Raw genomic sequence first — 19,457 nt, forward strand, 5'->3', positions numbered from 1 at the left:
GAGGAAAAGGATTGGCAATAATGCGGTACTTCAATGATAAAATCCGCAACGCATATAAACATACTAACATTTAAAAGATCAAGGTCTGAGCGACAGTCATTTTTTTTTACAAAGTACAAACTTTCAAGCTGCTATTATCTAATTACATAAAAAATACATACGAGCCGTATATATACGATCATATAAACTAGTCTAATCGCCCCTTAGCAATCATTAAAAAATATTCCATAGTTCTATGAGGTTTAGGCATCGCAAAAATCGTGCAACAAAAATATTAATGAATTAAAGTAATATTTACGTCTCTAAAAAGTACTGGTTATATATATATATATATATATATATATATATATATATATATATATATATATATATATATATATATATATATAATGATTGAGGTTAACTATGAGCAAAAAGATGCCTATAAGTTTAATACAAATTATCGTATTAAAATAAATAGAAAAAGTCTCCTAATTCGCACCACATTACAACCTAATGCCACAAACAGACATTGGAAAGATATTCATAAATCTTAACGAAAAACTCTTATCTCAAACGTATGACAACGGGTCAAGCATTTCTTAAAAGGAGGAAACTGTTTTAAGTCGCTTTAAGTAGCAAGTTAGAATGGAAGTGGAATACACCCTACTAAAGCCTGATTTTCAGAGCTGGAAAATTCGAAAAATGCAATCTGGGAGTGGGGACAATTTAGAAGAACGATATGTAATAAAGCTCTGTTTTAGCCTTGGTGAAAATCCCACAGAAACGTATGAGATGCATCACACTGTTTTTGGACCATCTTGCATAAATAGAGTATCAGTCTTTGTATCGCATAAGGGATCTAAGGATAGCAGGAATAATGTGAGAGATGATGAGAGATGTGGAAGGAGTTAAGAAGTCAGAACACCAGAATTTATATGCCAAATAAAGATTTTCATGGATAAGGACCGTCGTGTGTCTATAGAGACAATCAGAGATAATTGATATCAGTGTGAATTTGTGAAAAGTTTGTCCAATGGGTCCCGAGAGAAGATCAGGAAAAAAAAACGTTGTCATGACAGCACACAGATGGTTGAGTTGATCAATTCAGCAGTTCTTGATGGTCTAGTGATCTGCGATGAAAGCTGTGATGACTGAGAGACCAAGGGACAGAGTGCTCAGTAGAAGCATGCTAACTCTGCCAGCCTAAAGACGGCCAGAGAGACAAATCAACCCAGAAACGGTCCTGTTTTTACAGCACAAGTATGATCGGCATGCACTGCGTTCCTAATTGACAGATAATCAACATGGAATACTATGATGAGGATATAAGGGATTCAGAAAGGGATTCGTAAGATGAGGTCAAACCATTACAGTTGCATTTCCATAAGGACATGATTTTCACAGACTATTTGACCAAAATGAACGTCGATACAGTTGCTCATCCTATCTGTTATCTAAATCTTGCTCTCTGTGACTTTTTGGGTTTTCACTAAGCCCAAAGAAAACCTTTGAGGCTATCGTTTTGAGACAATTAAAGAGATAAAATAGGCTGTTACGAGGGCCATTGACACACTCATATAAGAGGACATTCATGGGGCCTTCAAGAAGTTTTAGAATGTACAAATAGCATTACGACCAGAGGAGATAACATTGAATAAACTATCAATAAAAGTGTCCATACAAAAATGTCTGAAAACTTATGCATATCTTGAGTAATTCATTTAGATTTCAATGTCTCTGTTAACGAATTTTTTTAATTGGTTGCAATATGTTGGCGTCACTTTTGTATTGCTAAGTTTTTCGTCTTTCTTTACATTTTCCAGTAAATATCCTCATACACATAGCCTATATATATATATATATATATATATATATATATATAGTAGAGATAGCGACACCTATGTACATTGGTATATATGTATATATATATATATATATATATATATATATATATATATATATATATGTGTGTGTGTGTGTGTGTGTGTGTGTGTGTAGTGAAGGGAATGTACAGAAGTATATAATATAAATAATAACGAAATTATGAAGGTTTTTACGCACTCAAGTTCTGGGTTCCAATTTAATCTTACTACCAGTCAATGTTGAATGCATCTTAATGATTGTCTTTCCTGCCAAAGTCACGATAACGCAACTACTTCAGTCGCTACTTTAACTCTTTGCCTTCTTATTTTTTGTTTCTGCAACCAATTTTTACGCAGCATTGCCGTTACAGTGCGATCGCCGACAATGAAGTCATTATCTCTCATTCTACTTATGAAAAGCGTACGGACAGCGCAATACACTGACATATTTTATTTCCTCGTAGAAAATGTTCTGTCATCTTATCGAATATATAAGCCAATATAGAGAAGTGTAATAAATACTATATAATAATGTTATTATATATATATATATATATATATATATATATTAATATACTGATAATATTTTAAAATATAAACAACTATATTTATACCCACAGAAAATAGCCATTTATGTTTACGCAGTGACCACTATAGGGATTTATGGTTATTGATGGTTGGAATATATATATATATATATATATATATATATATATATATATATATATATATATATATATATATATAAAAGTTACAATAAGTTTACTAAGGTAATCAAAATGGTAAACTTAAAATATATTATAAATATTAAAGAGTTAATATTTACAAGTAAAATAAACTCAGCCAGATATAAAAAGCTCAATAAAACCGAAAAGGAAATAGAGCTTATAATATGAACAAATGATTAATAAAATATGTTAAAAGACATCTTGAAAAAGAGTTAAAAACATATTTAATTTTAAATAAGGAAGCACAAGATAAGTGGATAGTCCTTAATCCGCGGAGTTTCGAAGAAATACTCTCCTTCTCATCAGAGGGCAGGAATTAGCAAAATGTTGGATCGGATTTTGCATATGAAAGTATTTAATGAAACTACAAGTAAGTCAAAGATCTTACTTGGTTAAAAAAAAGGGTGAGGTAAGGGGAACAGGAGGCAAAAGAAAAATAATAAAAAGATTTCACATGAATGGATAGTCCGGTGAAGGGTAAAAATCCAAAAATGGTAAAATCCAAAACGGTCCAATTTAAAATTTCAATCCACTGGGTAAATTCCAAATGGTCCAAAATCATACAAAAGGCAGAGTTCCTTGGAAAAAGCGCAAATGGAATGAATTCCAAATCATTAAAAGAAAAGTACTAGAGATAATATTTGAAACACGTCTGTCAAGGCTGGATGAATCAAAAAAAGGCTTTAAAAAACCCGAAAAAATTGTGACAATTTAAATTTGAAAAGCAAGGTAAAACGGACCCAGACAAAAAGCGCGAAAGTTAGCGTTAATAATTAGGTCAGCTTAGATATGCACGTGAAAGTCTCAGAAATAAATTAAGAAAACTGATCAGAAGAACAACTAAATGGCCAACTTCAAGAAATTGGGCGTCTGTTATAAATATACATACATATATACATATATATATATATATATACATATATATACACACACAAACACACATATACATATATATAAAAAAATAAAATAAAAAATAAAAAATAAAAATAAATAAATAAATAAATAAATAGAAAATTATATATATATACAGTCACATACATACATACACATATACATACACACAGACACACCAATGCACACATACATGTATATACATACAAACACGCATATAAATATAGATACACATATATGAATACATATACAATAACACACACACATATATATACAAACACACACGCATGCATAAACATATACACATATCCAAAAACATATACAAGTTAAACAAAAATCATACATACTTACATACAAAATAAGAGGAGAGGCCGGTATCTGCAAACTCCCGAATAAGGCAAATAAACGTGTATGTAAATGCATATAGGTAAATATAAGTAAACAAATACATAAAATAAAAATGAGTAGGTTGATGTATATATTTAATTAATCGGTATACTTATACCATAAAACGGAGACAGCAGATGGAAAACCGGCCAAAGAAATAAAGAAAAACAAAAAAAAGTAAAAAAAATTAAAAATATAAAAAGCTTAGAAGGTAAGATTATAAAAAATAAAAAAAAATTATAAAAAATAAAAAAAAATTATGTGAAAAGATATATATTTGAAGGGTTAAATTAATAGCTATGTGATTTCAAATTTACCATATTTAAACTTGGACATATGTTTGCAATAAGAGATCAGTTCGTTTTTAGAGTTTATTATATTACTACTTTGAGGGGAGGTTATAATAGTTATAGCTTCAGATGTACACAGGTGACAAGACTTAGATCCTGGAGTATAAGACTTAACTTTTTTTAGGATGATCCATTTAATTGAAAAGTGGGTATTGGTAGAGTTAAGCTGTTTAACCAGTGTAGTTAGAGAAGTTCCCTGGTTAATATTTGAATTTTGGTTATTGAAAGAAGAAGTGTGGTTTGAAATTCTTTTCTTTATAAAAGTTGAAGTAGCACCTATATATGTATATATTTTATTAATAGTTCGGGGTCGAGAATTAATATTAATTTGTTGATTTATACTGGGAAGATAATTTAAATTTTGTTCATTTTGATGAACAGAGGGTACGACAGTAATTGTATCAGGATTGGTTTGGAGGGGATAATTAGTGTTATCAGTGTTAGGATGGCTGCTATGAAAAATATTATTATTATTATTAATATAGCTGGTTGCATGATTGAAAATATAGGGGCTGGTTGAATCGTTTGTTGGATTAATAATTATATCAGAGGGAGGGTCGGAGGAAGGATAATTTCGTGTCAAAATGTTATTGTCTATTATGGGAGAATTGCGTGGGGGCTCTGTAATTGTGCATGAATATATTAAATCTTTATGGATGCAATCATTATTGAGTGGGCAAAGATGTTTGTTAGTACAGTTGCAGTTTCTTTTTGGTTGGATTGGGAAAGGTATTTTTGGGGCTGATTTAATTTTTTTGTTATTAGATGCTAAGATTCTTTGTGCTAAATTAGGCATAGTAGAATAAGAAATTCTTATTGAGTTTTTATTAAAAAATTGAACTATATCTGTGTGGGTATTTGAAAGAGTTTTCTACAACATTGAAGAATTATTTAGGTATATTAGTTTTAACATTTATGCTAAATGGAGGATTAAACCAAATATTTCTCTTTCTCCTAGTGCGATAGGGTGGGTTAGAAGTATTACGATTAGCATGTTGGTTCGGATTATATTTGTGGAGTGTACCATTGCTATTGATAGCAGCAGATCTTGTTATTTGAACTGGTTTCTTGCGATATATATATATAGGTTTTATGGTAAAACAATTGATAATTCTAAATTTACTCTTGAAAATAGAATACTTTGTATTGAGTACAATCGTGATGTAAACCTTAGGCCATTTAAATATTTTTGTGTTTCTGAAATAAGTGATAATCCAAGGCAGCAAGATGAAGATAATATACAAAATGGCGCAAGATTTCCCACCAAATTATTCTAGTTGATTTAGTTTTAGTCGTGAGGATGAGCATTATCAGGATGGAAAATCAATGTTTATGTTGACTAAAGTGAATGAATTTTTAAAGTCGATCGAAACAATATATATATATATATATATATATATATATATATATATATATATAGAGAGAGAGAGAGAGAGAGAGAGAGAGAGAGAGAGTTCAATTCCACATGAAGAGAATTATCTGGAAACTGCCAAGCTCAACAATTATTATTGGAGCTTATACAATAGAACAACAATAGTATGAAATGAAGTCACAAAACTATATATTGGTAGATATAGAATGAATCATTTATTGAATAATGGAATAAAAGCAAAATTTGGGGGATAGAAGGGACTCTTTATGCCAGGGCATTTCGAAGCCTAATGCTTCTCATAAGAAGAGTAGAGAAGGTGCTAGGTAGCATGGGGAATTTTCGGCGTCTGGCGTAGGGTTCATTGAGGACGAAAAAGATTAAGAGGAATTATAGAAAATTGGGGGGAAGCTTTATTGAATTCTTACTAAATAAAGGAGAAGCTTGTTACATATCGTATGATATATAAGATTGCATATGGTCTTTAAGATAGTGTTGAGTTTAAGGGTTATATGTTTTAGGGTTAAAATTGGGGGAGTATTGTTGCTGCCTAGTCAAATTTTAACGGTTTGTGAGGTGTCTATTATCTATGGAGTTGTATATTTGACAGGTGCATTGATAAGTGGTGACCTCCATGTAAAACAAAAAAATTCAAAGTAGCGCACACTGGAACCTTCTCCTGAAATTGTATCGCCCTCGTCTGCGTTATGTGAGCACCACCTAGGGCTCTGATGGCATCATAGTCTAGGAGCAGGTCAAAACTCGTTTTTCGACTACTACCAGCACTTCGATGTTAGCTGAATTCCCAGTTTTAGTGCGAATGTTAACAGTGCCCACCCCGCAACATGTCCGCGTCGCTCCACTGAGGGTGGTTAATCTAGTAGTCTTCTTCTTCCAAGTGCGACAGAGGCCCGCACTCACTACGGTGTGTGAGCACCCAGAGTTGAAGGGTGCTGAGCACAATGGCTCATTGACATAGACCTGAATAGTCGGAAGCGCCTCGTCTAATTTGTTTGGGGAAGAGGTCGACGCTGGCACCTTGTCGCCGACCCCGTTTCCCGAACAATCCCGGGCCATATGACCAGTCTTATTACATCGGTAGCAGCGAATAGCTGTCAGTCACTGCCGGCAGTTCCTCTCAATGTCGCTCTGGTCATTGCACCTATAACACATGACTTCACCGCGCAGGACGTGCCCCTGGCACGGTCTATCCTCATTTAATGCGCGCTGTGCAGCAGCGACCACCGGTTCCCCCATCTCATAAATAGTCTTTATCACGGTCCTTTCCCGGTCTACCAGGTTATTAAGGGGCAATGAAGCTATGCCTGAGCTAACCTGCAGAAGTTGCTTTGCTCCGGTTGGGAGCCCTGCCAAAAATGTGCGTGCCAAGGCCGCTCAGGCAGCCCACCAACCAACACCGTCAATTTCGTCAGCTCGGCCAAATAAACGTCGACAGTTTCACCGGGATGCAAGGGTCTTGTCTCAAATTGCTTCCAAGCAGTGGCGGGGTCGATAGCTAAAGCCTTGTATAATGCCGCCTTGATCTTTTCATAATCCTATTTTTCCTCAGAACTAAGCTGTTAATATACTGCGAAAGCCCCGCCGGGCAGACGTAGAGGAACCACATGTTCAAATGTAGTTCCACCTTCTCCACCCAGTCAAGTACAGGGGTCGAGCCGTCGAATTCCGTTATTAATGTAAGGTCGAATTTGTCCCCCATTATGCCGAAATAGCTTGACGTTATATGGGCTGGTAAACAGCAAAAAATAAAAAAAATAAATATATAAACCAAATACAATACGCAAAATCCAACTTCCAGCACGTCTCTCTGCACTGCCTCTGCCAACAGACATTTTATCAGAAAACTGACCCCATTACATTTGCATATGTGTACAGTGGAAGATGAGATCTCGTGAGATTCCACGAGACTACACCTTATAAATTCATGGTTGGCATCTTTAATTTCTCTTTCTCTCAGATCCCATCCGAAGGTAAATTGTATGACCGAACGACACACACACACTCTTTGATTATTACATTCAACTCTACAGTTCTATAGTTTGCATTAATCTTTTTCTAATTGTTAGATGGCTGTGTTTGGCGGTAATGGCAATACACTGTATAGAAACGGTCTATGTTTTTAAATAAATACCGATAACGATATTGAAGGAATTTCAGTAAATTTCAAGTACACATATTTGTTTGCGAACATAGTGTCTAAGAAGATGATAAGTATGTGTATTTTCTAAAGATTTTAGGAATATGTCCCTTCTACAGGGTACGATAGAAAGTGTAAAAAGCTATTGAATGCGGCTACATTTCTTTGCTTGGACGACTGAAAAAAATTCTCAGCAATATTAAAATATATACGTAACACATGTTAGGTTTCATCTGCGTTTAAAGTAAACAATTCATAAGCTCGTTTAGAGCCTTCAAATATCTGTACATGTAAAACACTAAGGATTTCTTGGCAACCTAATAGTTATGTTCACCAAAGTAGCGATTACGCTTGTAGCAATAGCGAAAAGACTACCAAACAAAATTCATCGAATAAAATGTTTCATGGGTTGGACAAGCATTGGCAAGTCGTTGAATTAATGATGAAAATATGCCAATGTGCTTTGGTAATGAAGACATCTTCTAAGCTATTCAAATCTTGGTAGAACGAATGTCTAGCTCGGTTTAGGATCTACATAGATATTGTTGCCTATTTAATTGTTTCTGTTATTTTATAGTGGTAGACAGGTTCTCGAAGTGTCCTGATGTAATGAGGTTAGAAACAAGAAACAAACTACGGAAGTAACGATTAGGGATTTTCCATCAGTTGGTCAGGTTGTTGAGCTTGTTGACTGTAATTTTTAGGAAACGGTTCGAAGTTTCCGTCAAATGAATTTAAAATAGACTAACTATTGTAACGAAGCTTATGCAAAGCAATGCGCAGCAAGGACGTCTCAGCGATGCAGTTAAAAGAGCGCTTTGACAAAGAAAGTTGCACCTTCAAATAAAAGTATTCAAGAATATTTTATAAGTATATAAAATTATATTGGATAATATGATTCAACTTTCAGGAAATCATCGAAGAAATGTTTGCAAGGAAAATGTTTGCAATGAAAAAGCATGTATTTGACAGATCATTGCCGACATACACAAAATCAGAAGATGAAAAATGTCACAAAGCGACGCTTCAAATCAACCTTTTCCTTTCGAATATACATAAATACCTATGTGGGAGGAAAAGGCAGTAAATAAACAGCTTGGAAATATTATTTACATAGTAAAGGGATTCGAGTTTTAGTCACAAAGGATAGGATAAAATATGGACGATATTCAACAGCTGGCAAACATAATACTAAACGAGCATCTAATGGATGTTATTATTTACAACATTTCGTCAGCGAAATATATAATAAAAATAGCTTTATATTCTGTTAATTAAAATGTATAAACAAAAACAATACATTGCAGAGTATAATTTATTGATTATTTAAGGATTGGTAGGTCAGTAAAATTGTGTACGGATTGTAACTGAATGTTTATGACATTCATAAGGACGTTATATTCTGCGGAACAAAAAAAATTCTATTGAAATAGCAAAGATTATCAATCCAAAAATAAGCTGAACCAAATAACATCTTAAAGAGAAGTTAAATAACGAAGAAGGGGATGTATGCTTTTCAAACTTTTACTTTTCCCTCTTTTATACTCACTCTTACTATATATATATATATATATATATATATATATATATATATATATATATGTGTGTGTGTGTGTATGTTTGTGTGTATATATATATATACATACATATATACGAATACACATATAAGCACAGAAAGATTTTTATATATTTTATACATTAATATACATACGCATATCCAAATACATGTATATATATATAAATATATACATACATATATATACATACATACATATATATATATATACATATACATATATACGTATACATATATATTTATACATATATATGCACTTGTACAAACACAAATATAAGCTGTTTAAATTTTTATCTTGAAAGCATCGTAAATGCCCGTAGGTAAATTACAACGTGTCGATCAGTCGTATGACACTATAGACAAGAAAAGAATGATGTGCGTGCTTTGTCAGAGACGAATAGAATGATAACGACAGAAAGGAAGCGAAAGGTTTTGGAGTAAACAAAGTTTGCCAAGAGTTTCTGATTAGGATGGGCGAGCGTCATAGGTGACTTAGTCGACCTGGAATTGGAATTTAATAACGTAATGCGGAAACTGGAGGTAGGCAAAACGTAAATAAATAAAAAAGATGAAGTAAAAAAAAAGTTAAATTGAGCAACGGCGGCGGGAAGGGTGTTTTCGAGAGGCACGTCAGTTTCGTGTCAAATGATCGATGAGAAATAGTATGGACACTTCTCAGAATCGGAATAATGTGTTGCTAATGACAATTCTTGAGGTAAAATGCGAACAAAATGATATTACTTTGAAGGAGTAAAAAATAAAATAAAAGTTAGTCTATATACACTATATTTATATATATATATATATATATATATACACTTTTAAGATTAGAACAAGAGTCTTAAGAGCAGAGTATATTTTAATGTATTATTGCATTCAATAATACAATGAAAAGAAAAGAAAATCGTGCTCGTTGTAATGTAGATATATAATAAGCTCGATAGATATGATAAAATCATTGTCCAATACTCATTGTCTATCACAATAAAAACATCGTTTCCGAAACGATCGTACAATGTATTGCTTTTGTTTGTTCTTCCTTATGAAATTGAGTGTTAATTTTGATTATAAATTATCAATCATCTTACTAAATCTATTATATATATAAATCCGTAATCCTGTCTGTTTATTTGTTTGTTCACAATTTGATTAATATATACAAAAGTTTCCTTACTTTACTCTTTCATTTATTTCTATATATAGCTTCATTCTTGGAAACTAGATACAATAAAAGGATTATGTCATTTGCATATGACATTAAGAAAAATCGATTTTATTAAATAGCGGTATCTTAATGTTTCTGGCGAGATAATTGTTTTCAGTGTTTGATTTGAAATGGTTTTTAATACATTTTAAACAATAATTATATTGATAACATATTTATTTTTTGGGAATTATTATTTCAGCATCGAATATTTAAAAAACTTTTAGAGTTATTTGCCCCTTAGAAACTTCCGATCATTTCATTTGTTTGTTATTATTATTCTTTAAACAGTTATACAGAAATCGCAAATTTTACGATGTGACCCATCGTTGTTTAATACCTAAAAAAATATCATCTACTGCACTTCTCTGAATTCCACAATTTACACTTTTCTTTTTTTTTTTCACGTTAATCTCATCGATTACAAACTTTAATTTCTAATTAAAAAAAAGGTAAATTTTTACGACGTGACTCAGCGTCTTTTAACCCCTAAAAAAATTAGGACCTACTTTTTTGGGGTCCTAATACGTTTAAACAATCTTTATAAATAATATGAAAGAAGTAATTTCGAAAAAAAAGAAAATTAATATTTTAAAGTGGGGGGATCACTTTTCTATATAAATTTAACGTAAAATGAACACCCATTTTTTGCCACAGCATTTAACGAGATATATCATCTCTAGCATTTTTTTTTTTCAAATTTAGCAATCGAGATGGATGGGGCAAAACATGACAAATACAGTTTTTTTGTTTGGTGGGCGTGGGAATTACATTTGAAACATAAAATAATTATAAATTTAATTAATTTTTATGACACCATTCTGAAGTTTCACCTTACACTTTTATAAACAAAATGAACCCCAACATATGACAAATTCATTTTTGTTATTTTGGAGGGAGATTACATTAGAAGCATAAAATGATGAAAACTTTAATTTAATTGTTTTGAAATTAATTGTTGATAGATCTTCATTTTTTTAGGAGTTCTATCTGCTTGGTTATTTATTTATTTATTTATTTTTGCGATCACGCGGGCATTCACTGTTATCTTTAGTGAAACAAAAGTTCTAATGATTTATTTTTAATTATTTATTTTTAGGGTGGGTATTTATAGTACTCAATATCCGGGAAATAGTTTCTTCTATCTGTATCCATTCTGCCGAAATATCTGGTGGAGAAGGTATCAGGTACTTCTTCTTTTAAGGAACGATTAAATTTACATGTTTTTATCCGTTCTTTTATTTATGGAATTGTTGTGAGGGTATCCATGTTACCCATGATGAAAATGATTAGTGTAACAGGTGTGTTCCAAACGGAACTTTATGTAAACCCAGACAACGCTGGGTACTCATGCTAGTATATAAATATATGTATATATATATATATATATATATATATAAAAATATTTTAAAACTTTATATATTTTATTTTTTTATAAATAAGAATGTAAATCTATAAAGTAGGGGTGATAAGTTGCTAAATGGATTAATCCTAATCTTATAAATACAAGACTGGTAAACTAAAAATATATCCATTTTGAATTTGGAAACGGATGAATCTCACAGGTAAGAAATTAATTTTTATAACATGAGTAGGTTAGCCAAGATAATTAAGAATAGGAAAATAGAACTAATATCTGTAACATGTCTTCTTCTTAAGATTAAGAGAGGTGGTATTTGATTAACACTGCTGAGAAGCCATGATTTAATATATCGTTGTGTTGTTAAATCCCCGAAATAGTATTCCATGGTAAACAACTGATGATCCCTAAAATTACCATTAGTACTATAGTGAATTCGAGAGAACAAGTTTAGCCAGTGATTGCAGGTTATTAAATACCTTACTGACTAAATAGTTTTCTAACGAATGAGAAATATAAATTAAATAAAATAAAATACGCATCAAGTGCGCTTGAAACCAAATAGCAACGTAATATTAGGAAAATAAACAAATATTTTACTTGTTTGAAATTATCACAAATATATTTCGAAGGTAGACTTAATAGTGAAATTAAATAGTTTTTTGTTATAGTTTTAAAGGTTAAAAAAATCCTCCAAGACTATATATATATTAGTAAGCGACCTCGTGTTGTTTCAATATTTTTTAGTTTTAATTAATGCAAATTTCATATTTATTATTCTATTATATAGGACACGATATATAGTAATGATTTAAAAATTAAAAAACAAAATCGACTCGTTACGCATGCATATTCGAAATGCCGTCATTTCAATTTTCCGCGGGCAAATCCTTTTTTTTTTTCACACATTTGCACCTATTTTACACAGCTTAAACTCAATGGATTCGAATACACTATACATTGTTTCATGTCTGTAGCCTGACAGAAAATTTTGTTATGTAACTTTTTAAAAGAAATATATATACGCATATATATATATATATATATATATATATATATATATATATATAAATGTTTGTGTTTACTAAAACTTTTTACTCGACAATTACGCAACTATAAATAATGTAGAATATATGCATGAATAAAATTACACGCATTAATAACTTAAAGATGATCATCCCGTAAGAAAACAGAAAAGAACTATAAGGGAATTAATAAAAATTAATGTTTCAAATAGTATGAAAATTAGCTTGATCTTTTCCTGATGAATGCAATTTCACGATTCATATGTAACATACTTTTCTGTACTTCTTAAATAAATAGAAAAAAAAGTTTTTTATTATTAATATCAATACAGAAAATAAAATAAATTCATAAGTGTATATATATATGTATATATATATATATATATATATATATATATATATATATATATATATACACGAGAGGCGTGCTATAAGTAATGCCCCTAGCCCACTTCCAGTTGTCTGATCTAGCTGAAATTTTCTTGTGCAATGATTTATATCTCTACGGCTTACGTGGCAAATTACAGCTCTGAACTAATTGTGGTTTCTGTTTTACAGGTGTTTGAACTGTGTCAGATTTGAAATGGAGCCTGTTGAATATCGAGCAGTGATTCGGTTTTTGTATTTGAAAGGAGGCACACCAGAGAAGACTTTTAACGAAATGAAAGAAACTTATGGTGATAATGCCCCATCATATGACCTTGTAAAACGCAGGCATCGTGAATTCAAACATGGCCGGAAGTCTGTGGAAACAATTCCCAGACCTGGTCGCCGCCCTTCTGCCATTGATGAGGCATCTGTCCGTCAATTTGGGGCTGCCTATTTGGAAGATCGGCGCATTATTATTCGCCAAATAGCCCAACATGTCGAGATTAGTACAGGGTCTGTGGAAACTATCATTTATGACCGTTTGCATATGAATAAAGTGTCTGCTAGATAGATTCCACCATTCCAGAAGCGAGAACGCGTCGAGTGCTCGGGGATGAATTTGGAGATGTGCCAAGAAGATGAGTCAAAGTGTTTCAAAAGACTGATTACACAGGATGAAACCTGGATCCATCCCTATGACCCAGTGACCAAAGCCCAGTCAATGCAGTCGAAGCGCTTGAACTCATCACTTCCAAAGAAGGCAAAGGTGCAGCCCTCCGCTGGTAAGGCCATGCTCTCTATCTTCTAATACCAGGACGGAGTAGTGGTGACAGATTTCCTGGCAAAGGGTTCCACAATTACAGGAGCCTATTATGCTTCACTTTTGAGGAAATTAAGGGAGCTGTCAAAATCAAAAGGCGGGGTAAGATCAGCGGAAACTGCAGGACAACGCTCCGGTCCGCAACTCGCATGTCGCCAGATCAGAAGCACGGGCGTGTGGCTATGAACTCTTTCCCCATCCTCTCTACTCTCCTGACCTTGCATCTTCTGAGTTTCACCTCTTCCCAGCCATGAAGTTGTTTTTGAAAGGAACGCGTTTCCCATATCATGCATCCTTGATTTCTGAAGTCACGTCGTTGTTTAAGGACCAACCTGGGGTATTCTACAAAAACGGTCTCCAGAGCTGCATCAAACGATGGAAGAAATGCATAACTCTTGGTGTTTCCTATGTACAGAAAGACTAATAACTGTGCCATGTTTCGTTGCTCTACTGCTATGGGAAGTGGGTCAGGGGTATTACTTATTGCACGCCCCTCGTATATAAATATATACAAAATAATATTACTTAGATGGAGTATATATGTATATATATATGTATGTGTATATCTATACATATATAGAAAATAATATTCTCTCTCATCCTGTACACACACAGACACCCCCCCCACACATATATATATATATATATATATATATATATATATATATATATATATATATATATATGATATTTTCAAAAAATTAAGACAAAAAAAGTAAAACATGATATCATCATATTGTGTATTTTCATTTACAATCGTTTCGTTACCATTCGAACAATTTCAAACGTTATTTCATTTAATAATATTCTAAAATAGCCATTTTGAAGACTGCGAAATACACTACTTATACATATATGAATATATGTATATATGTATATGTATGTCTATTTAAGAGAGCAAGCAGTTAGAATTACTTCTACCATATTTTTTTTAGTTTCTTTCAGTCATGGAATTTATATATTTCCTAACTTACGTATTTCTATCCTTTACATTATATATCAATTAAATACTTATATTATATGACATTAAACTTCGGTGTGGTTTTTATTTAATAAATTTTCTTTTCCAAATTTATTAATTAATTGTTTTCTTTTCTAAATACTAAACTAACTTTCAAATTCTAGTTCATAATAATGTGTTCTGACAATGTCCGTTTCAATCTACGATATTTTTGTATCTAATTTGTTTACATCTACGATCTCATTAATTTTAACTTTTAATTCATCTTTTCTAATTTTTTTCCATATATAAGTATTCTATTTTAATCTCTTTAATTTTTGTTCTCTTCAATAACATTCTAAAAATCTTTATATTCTATCGGAGATATATGTGGTTATTAAATTTGAATTAATTTTCCGATGTATGTTGTTTTCCTTTGTTATACTGTTGAAATTTCTCGAGTATAATTTTATCATCCGTAAGGATTATTAAAACCGAAACTGTTTCTCTTTTCTTTTTATGCAGATTTTTATTATTTTATTTTCTATATATTGTTGACGATTAACTAATTTATTTATTTATTGCAACATTTTAAACTATTAGTAAAATATTTAAGACTTCTATTTCTATGAATTTCACCCTCATTATATTCTGTAAATATTTATTTCTAAATTTACTTCATGAACTTCATTTTATATTTGAATCATGCCACATAGTAAATGCTAAAGAGAAAACGTTATACAAAAGATAAGATGCTATATAAACTGTCTTAATAGAAATAACTCATTGTTATGACACCTAAAACGTGGAATGTTTCTGTCAAACTCAGGAATGTTGACGGAATTTTGAACATGCCCCTTTATTTTCTTCAAGGGGTAGTATACTCTTGTTCTGTCAGCCATGACTGGATAGAGATCCTAAGTAATTCGCAATTGTATTTTTTAGTCACTCACACTGAGAATTGAACCTCCAACCTTCAGGAGAATATCACTTTTACAAGTGATTTTTTTACCAATGCTCTAATGACTACGCAACGGGTCCTTGCAGACAGAACAAATAATAGGAAACAGAAAAAGTCATAGCAATAGATCCATGAAACAAAAATGTAAACGAAAGAAAATGTGCATGAACTGTTTACAGGGAAGTTCAAGTAAACATGGCCACTTGAGAAATTAGTCTATTATTCACTAACAAAGATCATACGATAGTAGAGCTGAGAACATGTAATACAAATCTTGAAAGAACTTGCAACTAAGTAAATGTTGATTTGTTTTCGTTTTTATACAGACCGACCCGTATATATATATATATATATATATATATATGTTTCTATACCGACCGACACGTTTATATATATATATATATATATATATATATATATATATATATATATATATATATGTTTCTATACAGACTGACCCGTGTGTGTGTACGTTATGTTTGCAGGTTGAACCAAATAATGTATAAGACAATACAGGTGAAGACTCAACAAACAAAGGTAGTTCAATAAGAAGTGTATTAGGAAAAGTATATTTACAGTATATTTACATAATGGTTGTCAGGTAAGAGAGTCTTGCCTGGAGAACATATCTGCTATGGTCTCGGCCTTCGGTGGCTTCTGGTTAACACACCCTCAGACTAACCGAGTCTTGTTATTTATGTGTAATATTATCCACATATGTAATTGAGTGGGTGCCATCACAACACACAAAACACACACACACACACATGCACACACATATATATATATATATATATATATATATATATATATATATATATATATATATATATATATGTATATATAGTCCTGGTCAAAATCATAAGACCACTTAAGAAAGTAAGCGCTTACGCATAATTTCGAATTTTTAATCAAACAAATGATTGAAACCATTGCCAAAAGGGAAAATATGATGGGAAAAAAAATGAAATCTGCTTCATTCGAAACCTTAACCCTGATCTAATAATTATTTTTTAAAAAACAAACAGAATTTCTACTACTTCCCTAGAAAACACTGGAAATAGTTCCCGGGGTTATTATATCAGGACAAAGGTATAGTAAACTCTATGAAAGATATATAGGAGTATTATATCACGACAAAAACACAAAACTGTGAATTTTATTAAGCGTTACAAAATATATTAGTAAAATAATTTTTCAATACTATTTCAAGCTAATGTACCCTGTTTTAGTGCTCAATTTAGGAAGATATTTAGTGTGTATTTTGTTGTACTGAGATAATACACCTATATAATTCTTCCTATAGAGGATAGTATAGTGTATGTACACCATTATACAGTTATCCTTGTCATTATTTCCAGCGTATTTTATGAGAATTGTATGGGATCTATTAGACGATCAGAATTCCAATCTCGCATTAGCTCCGTATTAAGGGGTAGATATTTCCTCATGATACCATCTTCCTGTGTTTTTTAAAAAAAAACTATGCATTCGGAAGGTGTATATATTTTCTAGTATATGCAATAGGAACACGGTCACTAGATATGTGTGTATGGAGAGTAATTCAACTTATATCTCAGTGGTATGTGAGAAATAATCACGTACTCAATTTTTTGTATCTATTTTTGTGTGTTTATTATTGTTATTGTACTTATTGAACTCAGATCATTTTTCATGCCTCAGACTAGAAAAGTAATAATAGAAACATTCGAAAGATTATTTGCATTCATAGGATTGTATTAGAAAAAACAGATATTAATGCGATTTAAAATACAATCTTAGTTGATTAACAACAGACATCAATCCTGATCAAGCTGCAAAGAAGCCAGGAACCAAACGTTATTTATGGACAAATACAATTGGGTCCACATTCACACACGCGCATATATATATATATATATATATATATATATATATATATATATATATATATATATATATTGAATAAAATAAAATACGCATCAAGAGCGCTTGAAAGCCAAATCACAACGTAATATTAGGAAAATGAACAAATACTTTACTTGTTTGAAATATATCACAAATATATTTCAGAGGTATACTCCATCTTCAGTGTGTTGTTTAGTCTCTTTTTTTTCCTTTTCTTTTTCATTGTCACGTTGTAAAGTTGGATAAAGAAGTATGTTTGTAAATAGCCGGACGTTGTATTTATATTGTATTTTAAAATGTTTGAACTGTGCGTAGGCAACGCGAAAATAACGTCAAGAATGAGAGTTCAATATAGAAACGTTGTTTTAATTTGAATAAATTAAAATACGCATCAGGTGCGCTTGAGAGCCAATTCAAACATAATATTAGGAAAATAAACAAATATTTTACTTGTTTGAAATTTATCACAAATATATTTCAGAGGTATACTCCATCTTCAGTATTTTGTTTTGTTTCTTTTTTTCTTTTATTCTGCCGCGTTGCCTACGCAGAGTTCGAACTTTTCAAAATACAACCGCTAGATTCAATGCACGGCTCTTTACAAAACGACTTCTTTCTTCAAATTTACAACATAGAAAAAAAAAAGAAAAAACACAAAAAGGTTAAATTTTTATTCCACTTAAACAAAGTGTGTTACTTCTGCCCCACTCTGTATATGTATACTAACAGTTTTAATGAATAAATCATTTATTTTATTTATCGCATGTACAAAACCTTTTTTTTTCGTATATGTAATTCTATTATAATTAAATAATGATTATGCTTGTATACCTACAAACATTAGTATTTCTTGTTTATGCAATTATCAGTGTAAGAGGTAACAATTTCTGCCCGTCGGGAGATTCGAACCCAGCAACGAAGCCACCTTTCACACTCCATTTGTTAAGCCTTACATCCTGGCCATCAAACAAGTGCCATGAGTATAAAAGGAATTAACAATTAATCAACGCACAATTCTGCACGGACATTAGAAAATTAACAGTGTTCGAACGAACAGAAGTTCTGAACGTTGCATAGACGCTAGTCGACTGTCTCTTAATTTATATTTCCCACAGTGCTCACCCTTAAACATTCCTAGAGGGGTTTCATAATTATAATATATATACGTACAGACACTATATATATATATATATATATGTATATACATATATATATATACATATATATATATATTAATTTATGAAATATATATGGCGATTACGCTACACTGAATATTCCGCGTTTCATCCACTCTAGGACTCCTCAGGCTTATGCGCGAATTCTGTCGTTGTTTATCGTTTTTATATGCTCCTCTTCTATTGAAATTTTAGTTAGCCATATATATATATATATATATATATATATATATATATATATATATATATATATATATATATAATTCATTTATTCAAACATTGATGGCTACATATGTGCATACATGTTTTTGTAATCACTCGTTACTGGGGAGATTACGTTTTCAGATCAAGAATTACCCTCGAAACGAGTGTTTTCGAGAGTAATTCTTTGCCAGATGTAATCTCCCCAGTAA

The sequence above is a fragment of the Euprymna scolopes genome, chromosome 15, assembly GCF_053919585.1.
Source record: "Euprymna scolopes isolate OS-2025 chromosome 15, ASM5391958v1, whole genome shotgun sequence".
Taxonomy (NCBI): Eukaryota; Metazoa; Mollusca; class Cephalopoda; order Sepiida; family Sepiolidae; genus Euprymna; species Euprymna scolopes.